The sequence below is a fragment of the Xenia sp. Carnegie-2017 genome, unplaced genomic scaffold, assembly GCF_021976095.1.
Source record: "Xenia sp. Carnegie-2017 unplaced genomic scaffold, XeniaSp_v1 HiC_scaffold_19, whole genome shotgun sequence".
NCBI classification, from domain to species: domain Eukaryota; kingdom Metazoa; phylum Cnidaria; class Anthozoa; order Malacalcyonacea; family Xeniidae; genus Xenia; species Xenia sp. Carnegie-2017.
Window position 1 is genome coordinate 10,279,732 of NW_025813481.1, and position 13,338 is coordinate 10,293,069.

Consider the following 13,338-nt stretch of genomic DNA (forward strand, 5'->3'; position numbering starts at 1 on the left):
CATTGGCTTTGAAAGTTTTTAAAAGTTGTGACTGTTCCCTGCTCACTATGTGATTGTGGTCACGGATATTAAAGTAGTTATGAAACTGCTTAATTGCTTTTAATTACTTCGAAATCGAGTTTTCTTTTAAATAGATCGTGTCAAAGCAAAAAGCTTGTTCATTCATTTGAAACTTTGGTACATATATCGTTCGACATATCAACGTTCATTGCAAGAAGCTAAATTTGGGGGAGCACACTCCGAAGATTTTGGGTGTCCTTTGATCCAGACACCTTTGGCCTTAGAAGTCCCAGTAACGTGGTTTTTGTAATTGGAGGACATTAACTGAACTAAACCACGTTGTATGGTGATGAAATCTGTTTCGTACGTTTAATGATTGTTGAAAATGTTGAGTCTCAACACTATACAACATTTTAGGCAAAATTTTTTAACCCTAAACTGACTTGAATGATGTAGACCCCGACCGAATCGACTAGAGTTGACCAATATTGAATTGCATGGAGCAGCGCAGAATAGAACACAGCATTGTATAATTCGATTAAGGGCTCTACAATTCTCAGCCAAGTTTCTGATACTTCAAGACGCGCATTACTTTACTACGTACGGTTTAAATAATTACAAATAATTCTAACAAATGCAAAAAACAAGGAATAAATTCATCTCACTACTTACAGAATTTACAGGGTTACTAGGCAGAGAAGTTCATTTGATCTTATTCAGACGACAGTTGGATGCCAAATGTCCATCGTCTCGAGCGAGCTCATCACCTGTGTTCCGTGTAAGAAATAACCTCTAAAATTTAGAGTCTAAATAATTCTTTTTTGAGATCAGTGTCTCCCATGCGAGTGACGTAATCTTATAAGGTATGCTACGCTTTCTCTGCGCAGTAAAGCATTACTGGAATTTCTGACGCAGTTAGTTACAGCCCAGCAAATTTTTATCAATAAGGCAAAACTAAAGTTCAATTTGTCGATAACCATTTTGTATCAAGCGAATTCTACTGGTAAGTTTGTAGTGTATTTAGGATATAAAATACTGTCGAAATTCGAAGATTCAAGTGTATATTATAGCTTCATAACACATCCTTTTTGACTCTGAAGATGACTACCGCTAAGGTTGTCGAAACGCCAGTCAACAACAACAAACACTGTCCTTCTCAGGACTATACCAACCTGGACGATCTACATTTACAAACATGTAACATCCTATGTTTGTGATGAACCTACGAATTTATGGTCTGTTACTTGTTATTTATTTCATTGATTTGCAACGGACTATTCCCTTACTAATAAAGACTTCGAAATGTGAAAATACATCAATAAAATTATAAGTTTATTAATACATTTGAAGATATATGAAGTATAGTTGTCTGATGATCAAGTCATTTTAAGTCACAAGGTTAAATAGTTGGAATGTTATTAAACAAAAAGAATGATAGCATAATGCTATAACCAACAACTACAAACAATAACGACCTTATATAACAACATTTGAGAAATTAACCTTCCACTCCTCTTCCTTGTAAACGAGACAAGCCTACTCAAAAGCAGAGAGCCTTGTACGATACAAGTCCTGGGCCTGTGACTGGTATGGCAGAGTTAAAAAGTGAAAGGTTTGTCATAGATTAATCAAGTGAATATTCCTGCTCATTTTTTATTGGAAGCATGTTGAACAGTTCATATGGACAAAGCTCTTAATTCCATATTTTGGGTCTCTGCTTTTGAGTAGGCTTGTCTCGTTTACAAGGAAGAGGAGTGGAAGGTTAATTTCTCAAATGTTTTTAGATAAGGTCCTTATTGTTTGTAGTTGTTGGTTATAGCATTATGCTATCATTCTTTTTCATTTTAAGTTGGTATCGCTATTTTGTAAGGAGGAAGCATGTTTCGCACTCTTCAATTATCTGTTGTTTCCTTTGTGCAGACCTGCCAACTCTCACAATTTAATTGTGAGACTCCCTATTTTTCTTGCTTTCTCACATTTTCACGAGTTATATCCAAAATCTCATGATTTTTGGCAAAATTTCTGCGAAAAACACAAATGCAAAAACTGCCTAGAGATGGAATGTTGTATTTTGTGTCGTTATATTAATAATCTTTATAGTCAGATTCCTCTCACACGCAAAGCTGAATGTTTATATTACAGAAAAGTTATGTCTATTCATCGTGAAATATCCAAAAAAGCACATTTTACACTTATTGTATATTGTGGATATTGTAAGTTTAAGTAGTTTGACACATCAAATTTGCTGACAATCTCACGACTTTTGGAAGCCACTCAATTTTTCTGCTTCTCTAGGGGTTGGTAGGTCTGCTTGTGACTTTCATCAATCATTTCCTTTTCCTTGCTTGCAGGATATACATACCTGAACCATTGAGTTAAAAATGCCGTATAGTCCAGATAAAGATATTCAAAGTCTCACAAAGGCTTCTTAACTTCAAAGCTAAAATATTTTTAGAAAAGAACACTTATTGACAATGGTCATTCAGTATTGATGTTATTAAATATTTTTTAGTCAGGGAATCTTGTTAATCATGTTGGAAGTTACATGTAATGATAGACTGGGGAAGAAAGTTCGAGTAAAATGCAAGTATCCTTTGACATTAATGCCAAAATAACATTTAATTGAAACCACAAGAATACTTAGACAAGTTAAAGTTTGTTGTCTTCATTTATAGTTTTACTTCCAGAAATGACCTCTCGTATATTCCCTCGGTTATTCCAAAGAGTTTGTTAGGGTCAATTTTTTGCTGTCCTGCAAGATTGATTAATTTGATTTGTTAAGCTCTGATCAGTTTCCACAAGCTAATGCAACACAGCTACAGACGAAATCACCACATTTGTTTTGTGTTGATTTTATAAATTATTTAATGAACACAGAAAGCTGTTGAACTTGTATAGTATGTCTTCCTTAATTTGAGAATTAGTTCTGATGATACAATTGGTGATCTCAAGAAACTCGTTGCTGCTCAGACTGGAACAAAGTGGGACAGAATAGTGCTAAAGAAATGGTTGGTTCAATCCTCTGTGTCAATGATTAATTTTGATATATTAAGTTACCACATATAAGTTACCAATATGTTTAATGTCTTACACTCTTCTTGTTGAAGAAGTTGTGTGATTTAACATTGTGCATGAGTATAAGTTGCTTAACCTAGAATTTTGTTTTGGTGGTGGTCATTCAATTGCACTTTGCTTTTCAAAAGAAGTTCAGAACACTCATTTGAACATTCATACCTTCATGGTATGAACATTAAGATGTTCCTTTTTGGTGGTTTGCATCTTCAAACTTATAGAAAATGATCTGATGGGTCAATGTAACAACGAATAAAAATATTGACCAATCAGATTGCATTCCGAAAGTTTTGAACATATGATTGACAAAACCTAACATGAAGTTTGTGAAAGTATTCGACTGTTCAAATAAATATTCTGAATTTTCAAAGGCTAATTTAAATCAATAGATTTAGTTAGCTTTTGGTTCTTGATTTTGTCAACAGCTTTAGTAAAATTTGACATCTTTTTCGGATATTTTCTATGCATCTTTTACATGTTTCTCTTTCAATACACTGTTCATTTTTTTGCTATATTTTGTTATTTTTGTAACTTTGATACAGGTATACAATCTTCAAAGATCATATATCACTGGGTGATTGTATCCTTTATTTCAATTGTAGCAATAACATATAAATTTCTGAAGAAATAAATAATACTAATTATGGAAATTTATGTTTGTAGATGTAGATGTAGATAGTCCAGGTTAGCAGAGTCCTGAGAAAGACTTTGTTGTTTATGTTGACTGACATTTCACACTTAAAAGGTTGTCATCTTCAGTAGTCATCTTCAGTAGTCATCTTCAATTGTCATCTTCAGTAGTGATCTTTAGTAGTCATCCTCAGTAGTCATCTTCTGTAGTCATCTTCAATAGTCAGAAGTTCTCGCCTTTAGGTGTGAGCTCAAATCTTGTCCAAGTCACATGTTTTTCATGTGCATGTAAAATAAGCCGTGTTAGGATTTATATTATGTGTAGTCATCTTCAGTAGTCATCTTCAATAGTCAACTTCAGTAGTCATCTTCAACAGTCATCTTTTGTAGTCAACTTCAATAGTCATCTTCAGGAGACTTTACTTGACTCTAAAGACAACTGCAGCTAAGATTGTCAAATTGTCTGTCAGCATGAACATCTGCAGTCCTTTATAGGACTACACTAAACTGGATGATGTACATCTACAAACATCTGTCGATACTTCATGAATTGAAATCCCCAGAGTTCCCATGTTTATTTAAACCCGAGTTCCTAAATTGTTGAAGTATTGTACCTTAACGTCAAGTTTAGATGAAATTCACGATGGAATGAATCTTGAATTATATTATCAATAGAGTATCGTTATTGTGTTGTTACTGTCGAAAAATTTACATATTCCCATATAGATGTGATTATTGTAGACTTTTATCACCTCTTGTTACTCTGTGAACTAAACTTGACAGCTGTTATAATTATAAATGCACTGTGTATAGTCACCATCAATGTACATAGTTTATGTAAGTTAAATTGTATTAGTTTAGTCTCAATATGTTTGCTATCATTATTTCAGTCGTTATAGCGTTTGTCTTCTATTGAAGTCATAGTTGGAATAACTTGTCGGAAATAACCTCGACTAATTAAACAACAAAAATATGTAAACCTTGTTTCCAAAAAATGTCTAGTGTCGCAGTAATACCATCTCACATCGGAAATGTTGCGAAACGACGCAACTGGGACTTAAATGAAAATTGCTTATTCTATTGACCATGGTGATTGGCTAGTCGTGTTGGCTCTTTAAATTTGTTATCCAGTTTGTCAACTCGTACTGTTCACGAAGTGAGAGCAAGCAAACTTCGAAGTGCATGTTGAATTGTGTACGCTAGCAGAATTAGTCAAACGACTTCCGCGGCTAAAATGAAGCTTCTTATGATCCATCGAGTATTCTTCACTATTTGTGTCGAATAAAGCGAATTGGTGTCAAAAAGGTCAGTGTCCAACTAATTATGAAAAAACGTTACCTCTAGTTACAGAACACTGATATCACATTTTTGTACTATGATATCACGTGCTGTACCCTTAGATACGAATATATCTTTGATCATGTTCTCTAGTTAGAGTTTCGTTTTCGTTCGTATAGATTTCGATATTTGAACAATGACGTCTTTAAGCTTTCTATAGGGAAGTGCCAAGTAAGTGGTGATTGAATTTCTCCTTGATTTATGCACAGAATAGATATATACAGAAGCGCCACTCGATGTCGGAACCTTTGATGTTCGTGTCCGCAGCATCCGGGGAACTTTACACGGCAGCCATGTTTCCAGCCAGATAAATGCAGTGAACTCCATATATATGTATCTGGAATGATAACTACAATACATTTTATAGATATAAAATTGAAGCCAAAGTCCTAGTCTCTTGCGCGGTTTGTACGTCAGTTCCAGTCCTTCAAAGTCGAATATTCACGCGGTTTGTACGTCAGTTTCATTCCCCTGAGTGCTAAACATACACGGCCAATATAAATTTGAATACAAACTGCAAAAGCATAACATATAAACAACATCACGACAAACAACACACTAGGCCAACTCTTCGCAAAAGGTTATTTTTTACAGCTAAAACTTTACTACAGTGAGTTCGTTGTAACTTACAACTTGTAACGAGGAAAAGCCAACTGAAAATTACACTTTATGCTAAAAAGGCAATACAATAAGAAAATATGACGAGGAAATATTCAAGCATAAATTTTTCTTTCGTCGGAAGGTAAATTTTCAAACGGTGTCAGACAGTGTTTGTCTTTTTTTGTCGTTTCAATGGATTTAAAGATCTGTTTTTCCGAAGAAAAAAGAAACTTGAATATCCAGGTTCATAAAATATGTTGAGTCTATAACTCGCATTTTACTTTTTACAGAGCGATTGTATCTTTCATCGATTTTGATAGTGCTTGAAATACTAAATGGCTGTCATCTCGATATCAGTAATTGAATATCCTTAAAGACTTTGATATGTTTTAAAGGAAAACCGCAGCGTAAAAGCAGATCGACTAAGTTCACCTCACCCTGCTTCTCGATTTATCACTTTGATTCACTTTCCGTGAACCTTTTCATTCCCAAAAATTTCGTTATTTTTACGCTCTGATCAAGATCCGAACTCTACCATTACCAAGGGACAAATGATTTAAAAAAATTAAAATGAACACGCGAGAGACTAGAGCCTGACGTGTGATGACGAATGATGACGACAAAAATTTTTTTGGCTTCAATTTTTGGCTTCGGTTATCATTCCAGTTATTCAAATGTCGAGTTCACTGGATAAATGCAGCCAGATCGCAATATAATATATAGTTCTATGGATGGGTTTTGGCAAATAAACCCAAATATTTCTATAGATTGGTCATTTTTTTAATATTTTTTTGTGTGGATACAGTTAACACATCAAGCTCTCAACAATTTATCATTAATTCGACGTCCGTTTTGATAAATGAGGGTTTATTCGGAATATTTACAAAGTAGATATGTATCTGACGAGATGCGTACTCGGTATATGGTTTGTCGTCAGTTTTAATTTTATCATATAAGAATTCTGCAGAGAATCTTGAAGACATTTGTTCTAACATTTGAAATCTCGGTCGTGGCTGAAACAAGTGACAAATCAAATTATCCTCCAGTTAGTTTATATATTTCAAACAACGTTTGGCAGGACATTCGAATCACCAAAATTGTCTACCCAGGTGTTTTAAACTATCAGAAACGATGCTGCATGGCCACTATGAAAGTCATCTGATGCCAAAATATTTTGTATTCATCACAGTTGTGACTTGTGAAGCTTGAATGACTTTTTGAGCAAGTTGGAACATAAGCAGCAGCATGTTGGCCTCCACCAATAAAGTGCTTGAATAGCAATTTGTAAAACATATACTGCCATATGGTCCACATGACTTAACTTTGTTATTTCTGCCTTTTTAAACTCAATCAGGAGATTATTTATATATTTGACATGGATGCTTATTGATGATGTGAGAAGTGAACATAAAAAAGCTTCCTGAATGCTTTTGTGAATTGGATTCGTGTTGGCTTGGCACAGTTTCCCCCTGTCAAATGTTTTAAAAAAGTTTTCTGGTGTATCTGTGTTTCACCTTTTGGTAAACATTTTACTGTGTAAAGTATTACGATTGCATTAAGAGTAACTATAACTGGTTTTTGTCAGAATAAGTTCTGTTTGTGACATGATTACTTACAATAAAAATTTTAATTTACTGAATGAAGTTTATGGATTTTAGCAAAAATTAAATTTTCGAGCCCTTTGTTGCAATACTTTCTCTCTGCTGGTTGATCAATGCGGTGAATCAAACATAATTCTAATCATTTTTCACATGCAATTGTTGGTCACAACTCACAAGTGAAGTTTAACCAAAGAGGTAAGCTGTAGGAGCTTGACAATATGTTTGACATAATGGTAAAGTTGTTAATTTAATTGTAACAATTTATCAATAACTTCATTCTTTAAAAAATTGTAATTTCATATATTGTTTATTAAAAATAAGACAACAAAAAACATCTTTATTTGTAAGTTAATACAAATTTGACAGACATGATAGCCACAGGAACTCAATATACAATTACAAATAAAAACAATCAATTACAATTATGCAGACAAGCTACATTGAAAATAAAAAGCCCCGATTCAAGAATCAAATATAAATTAGTTTAGTCCAAATTTTATACCAATAACGTCTTCATCTGAAGAACGTTCTTTACGCACAGTAGGTCGTTTTATCGCTTCTATCAAATCCGTTGACCATTCTAATAGGAAACTCTTTACTAGAAAATACAGAAATGGAATCACACTAAATATATTTATTACTTTTGTTCTAAATTATAAATTCTTAGGGCAACTGCCGTTCAATATAAGAGACGTTCTAAACATGGATCTCACATACAATTCAAGGCAAGAAACTATAAAACCCGTAAAATTATATTTGAAGAACGTATTTTACAACAAAACTGTTTCTCACCTCATATGCTTGGTATCCTATCCGATGGCATTAAAAATTTTGTCCATAAGTGAATTTAAATTCGTCAAATTTTCGAAAAACAACTCTTCATAATATTAATCTATATACATTCTGGCCAGTTTATCTGGCTGGAGTAATGGCGGACGCAAAAGATGCGCACTTAAGACTGGGTACAAGTAGGGGACAGATTTTTCGCTGAGTGGCGCTTCTGTATATATCTATTCTGTGATTTATGTTTGAACATTTTAAGTAATGACTTTTTTGACCTGAAGTCGGTGCTCAAGTTTGATGAATCAAAAATATGTTGAATTAGCAAGGTACTTCTTTCAATTTACAATTTCATTTTACTCTTCGCTTTTTATAACGTTTTTGTGTTTTAACGCCTTGAAGTGCAAATCAATTATTTCTCATAACTTGAACAAAGATTGTCGTCAATCAGATGTTTTGATGCTGCAAAATTTGTCAAGTAACCGCAGACCACTTAAAGAAGATTCTAGACAGACTGGACCATCGGACTGTTGAGCATTGCACCAAAACATCAGAAATCTGGGGGTATTTCACCACTAGGAAGACCTAGTATCTTGACCCTCGTTAAGTTGGGCATTGCACAAAAAATTCGGGATTTTTTTGGGAATAGTCCATCACAACGAACAATTCGCTTCAAGCAAATCTTTTGAATTATAATTTATTCGCCCTCCTAGCAAATGTAATTGTACCACGCATGCAATTTCAATTTTGTCTGATGTAGTCAACAGTATCAACTAATTTCTTAGAGCTGAATAATCTCCTTTAAAAGCATTGGTGAAATGTCTTCTAAAATGACAGTTCGGTTTAATGAGCTCCGATTATCTAGAAAGCGATATTGACAACCACAGAGAAAAGTTATTTTGTTTTTCACATTTAACCTAAACCAACGTACGAGAGGTACCAGTGATCAAATGCAAGAACATATTTGATCTTCGGATAAAATATGGATACCAACGATCAAAATTGAAATTCGCTTTGCAACCAACAGCTCTTCCAGGGAACGAAAATTTCTCTTTTTCTCGAAAGATTCAAGTCAAAATTCGAACCTTTCCCTTATACTTTGTGAGTGTCATCAAAAGGAAAGTAAAAAATTTCCGAAAATAGTTTTGCATGCAACTAGCCTCTGGAAATAAAATTGCAAAAATAGTATTTGAAACGTTTAGGCAGCCATGGTAATGAAATGTTTCTGAAGAATATATGAATTATATACGCGTACCCAGACTCTCGCAGAGTAGAAATTGAAAGTTGCAACTATATAGACATGTTAGATGCCGTATCGAGTCCTTTGAAATTCATTTTTTTACTGATTTTAACAAGCATGCATAAACCCCTCACCCCGAATAATTAATCGCCATGTAGCTCACTATTATGAACGTTACAACGCAAACTTTTAGTTTGAGAAGGTGAAGGGACACGCTTGTCAATTAAAATTTCTATTTGTGTGATAAAATACTAATAATGAAAGACATTTTTCACGATTACTGCTAACAACAACGCTAAGATCCAGTTCCCTCCGTATCGACGCGGCCGTTGAATAAATTTGAAATTCGACATTTCAGTGTTTACTTTTAACAACAATAAAGTCCCATTGCGTGAAAGGAAACGCGTTTTGATTTTCCAAGACCAGCACCTGGAACACAGCTGAAAAATCAAAAACGTTAAGAAATTTAAAACAGCATTTGCAAAGATTACCAGACGATTTCTTTAGTGTACAAGCTTTTGCATTCGGCTGTGAAATAGGATTCATCAGCGAGTCGATGAAATAACCTTCGTCCACGATTTCAAACCGTTCTACTCCATAAACACTCCAAAAGGCTATGTCGAGTGATTAATAATCGAATGAGATTTAAGTCTGTTTTGATGGATCGTAGCATTTCATCATTTGTGGCTTGGTAAACTTCCTTTGGAAGGTTCGCGGACTTCCTTTGGCTGCTATTTTTATCCAGTTTAATAAATCGCCTTCAAAATACAGTCGCTAGAACAGCTGCTTTCGACGAGTGAATTGTTCTTGGCTTTCTCACTCGAGACACTTTCCAGACGTCGTCGTGAGAACGGCGATGTATGTCTGCATCGAACGATCGAAGAAAGGAGAGAAATTGTGAAGTGTTAGATAAAGATTGGTCGTCAATTCTCCCCGTAAAGGTATGTCTGACTCACGCGAAGAATGTTGTAAGTTGTTTAATGATACAAACATTTCCTTGACCCGTCGTGTGCAATATAAACAAGACTATACAATCAATTCACTTGCGACTCGTGGTCTTCCGAAAGGAAAAGCAGTAAAGGAAAGCAGTAACTAGCATTTTCATTCATCGCATTGGCATAGTTCACCAGATTTGCAATGCGTGTATTTGTCTCGCGTCAAAGTGCCAAACGATCTTTATTCGACATTGTTTTGGGCAGACCTTACTATTAAACCGTTTAGAGTCAAGGCAATTCTGCTGTAATATGCCTCCCTCCATTGTAAGTGGGAAATACGAAATGAAATTCTTCGGATATTTTTTAAAAGACATGTATGTGAAATACCAGACATCTCTTGTTCGCGAGCGATACTTATGTCTCTCCCATCACTCAACGGAAAGACTATGACAATAAAAACACTAATCATAGCCAAAAACCATATTGCCATATACCCCTATTCTATACCAAAATTTTTATGATTTAAGATGCACGAATTTGAACAAGGTGCGATATTGCTTTAAAATACGTGCAACTTGCAGACTTCAAAAATCGTCCATATATCGACTAAACCGAGCGAGCTTTTGAACGATGGTGTTTATTGAACATTTCTTTTGCTCGAAGTTTTTTGAAACTTCCAAATCGTATTTCTTTCAATATTGACTTTGGTGTACCCCTTGTCAAAAAGGTCTTTCATTGAAATCTTGTTTTTCTAATTTGAATAAATTTATGCCCACATAATACGTGCAAGATATGAGAATTTTACGTCAGTCGAATGTAAAAATAAAATTCATCTGCAATGATATAATTGCGGCTAAAAGAAAGAAATATTTGCCGTAAGAACGATTTTGGAAGGATCTAGCACCGACGACGACGAAACTACAATTTATCAACTAGGATATCAGGTTGTATTGCAGCTGTGATGTACATTGCAGATACTAAGTATTGTATTTCTCGTCTGCGGTATACAATTAAAAGTTTCGGTTGTCGTGCTGTTCCAAGTTTACGATTCTTTAACCGTGTTGAATTTTGGGTTGATTTTTTTATTCGAATATGTACATCGTCTGTTTGATTAAGACTAACATTATTCTTGAGTTAATGAATCGAAGTTGTTCTTGAATTTATACAACAGGTATCCAACTTTTGTCGTGTCCAACGATTCGGTATTTCAGTTTTCATGCCACTCATCATATTAGCAAACATTTTGCATTTTCGATATGATTAACCCACCAGTTTCCATGTTTCTATGTAAGCAATAAATTCCGCGCGTTTATCTGTACGATAAAAGTTGTTTATAATGATAATATAAATAGCTCTATCGTGATATTTCTACATGTATCAACACCCGCGGCGTTTATTTTTTCGAATTCTACTGGTATAACGAGAATAAAATGCCTAACATTATTTGTATTGCATGAGCTGAGTGCATTTTCGTGCTTTTTACGCTGAGAAAATGTGCGCGTCTGATCTTTAAAACATTCAACGTTTAACACCTGTTAGCTATATACTATGTACCTGTGAGTCGGCCTGGTAACCCCTCTACGGCAATTAGAGACGTGTCAATATAGTCCCTAAACGTTTTTAAAAAGCTAGCTTTTTTATTTGTCTAACGTAAACAAACGTGAAAAGAATATCCGAGTATATGAGAAGCTTGCACACCGTAATTCTTTTCATTAGCGCGCGGATTCGCCATTTTCTAAAGTGGGAGATATGTTATGTCGACTGACGCTTGTATCGCGCCACATTAACTTGAATCGCATGTAGCGCATTTGCACACCTGGAAAACCCTTGATACAAAGACAGATAGTCAAATTACTAGACACAATAAATCGTCTTTTTCGAATGACGAGCAAGTTTGAAGGACTTGTAATTAAACATTGATGGTCTCGCTCGCTGCTCTGCGTGTGATTTTATCGTTGTTGCTTGTGTTGCAACGGGTTAACGTGATATTCTACGAAATACGAGGATTTTCATTGGATTAATGTAAATACAGGAAAGATTTTCACTAAATATACCTGGCATAAAGTTTTTTTTTGTCCAGAAAAAAAATAACTTTAGCCTTTGCTTGCGAAGCGCTCGTTGGCCCCATTTTGCTTTATATATTGCGTTCCTTTGTGCAAGACAACGCCACGGCAGTACTCACTTTCGCTCCGTTTTAATTTTTCTCGCCTTATTTAATTTCGCGCTACTAGCAGATCACCTTATTCGTCCAGCTTGCCTTTTTGTCGTTCATAGTTGGCAAATGTTTGCACAGAATTCTTGTGAATGTAACAAAGACATCTTTTCACAGTCCGCTGTTGATGCGTTTTGCTCGCCTTTTCTTATATTCTTGTTTGACAACAGAAGAATGTCACATGTTTTGTGCAGTTGGTTGAAATAAAGAAAGGCAAAAACAACCATTTGGTTTTGTTCTGTTTTGCAGTTATAGGTGTAAACATGATGTAATTCTGAGTATAAGTGTTGGACTTTTGGAATACTAGAGGTGACGTTGATGCTTTGTATGCTTTAATTAAACTACACGCGATGAAAACTTGTGTTATTCTTTTTTGTTTTTCTGTTTTTACAACCCACATATTCACATTTTTTAACATTTTTCCAAATATATGTTTTTTGAAGTCTGTTAGCAGTTGTATTAAAGACGAAAAAGGTCTTTTTATCAAGAAATGAATTTACTGAATGAGTATAAAAGAAACACAAACATGTTTTGCAAAATGCGAGTTGCTTAAACCATCTAAAATTACTATAAAAGGCAAGAATTCTTCAACAATTAAATTGTGATAGTGTCTGCTATAGTATTTACGCATAAAATGTGCAGGAAAGTCAGAAAATCATGCCATCATCAGAGAATATACATAATATTATTCCTAACACGGTTTTTATTTGCACATGAAAAACATGTGACTTGGACGAGATTTGAACTCGCACCTTCGGGTATTCTAGAATCTCTCGTCCATACGCAGTTTAAGCAAGATTTGACTCGTCACCAATCCCTGTGGGCTTGGGAGCTCAACTGGTAGAGCGGCGGACAAGCACCCGAAGGTGCAAGTTCAAATCTCATGTGCATATAAAAACCGTGTTTGGATTAATATTATGTATATTCTCT

General features: G+C 34.7%; 2 long non-coding RNA genes across 2 annotated transcripts; one reads left to right on the forward strand and one right to left on the reverse strand.

Moving 5' to 3' along the window:
• Positions 1 to 887: 887 nt before the first annotated feature.
• Positions 888 to 4,403, forward strand: LOC124439100. The gene is made up of 5 exons (XR_006946272.1): positions 888 to 1,003; positions 2,513 to 2,587; positions 2,925 to 3,008; positions 3,615 to 3,652; positions 4,334 to 4,403. It is a non-coding gene; the product is annotated as an uncharacterized LOC124439100 (long non-coding RNA).
• A 3,141-nt stretch (positions 4,404 to 7,544) lies between these two features.
• On the reverse strand, positions 7,545 to 8,206 carry LOC124439250. Its single transcript, XR_006946330.1, has 2 exons — positions 8,034 to 8,206; positions 7,545 to 7,839 (listed from the first exon to the last, which is right to left on the reverse strand). It is a non-coding gene; the product is annotated as an uncharacterized LOC124439250 (long non-coding RNA).
• Positions 8,207 to 13,338: the final 5,132 nt, after the last annotated feature.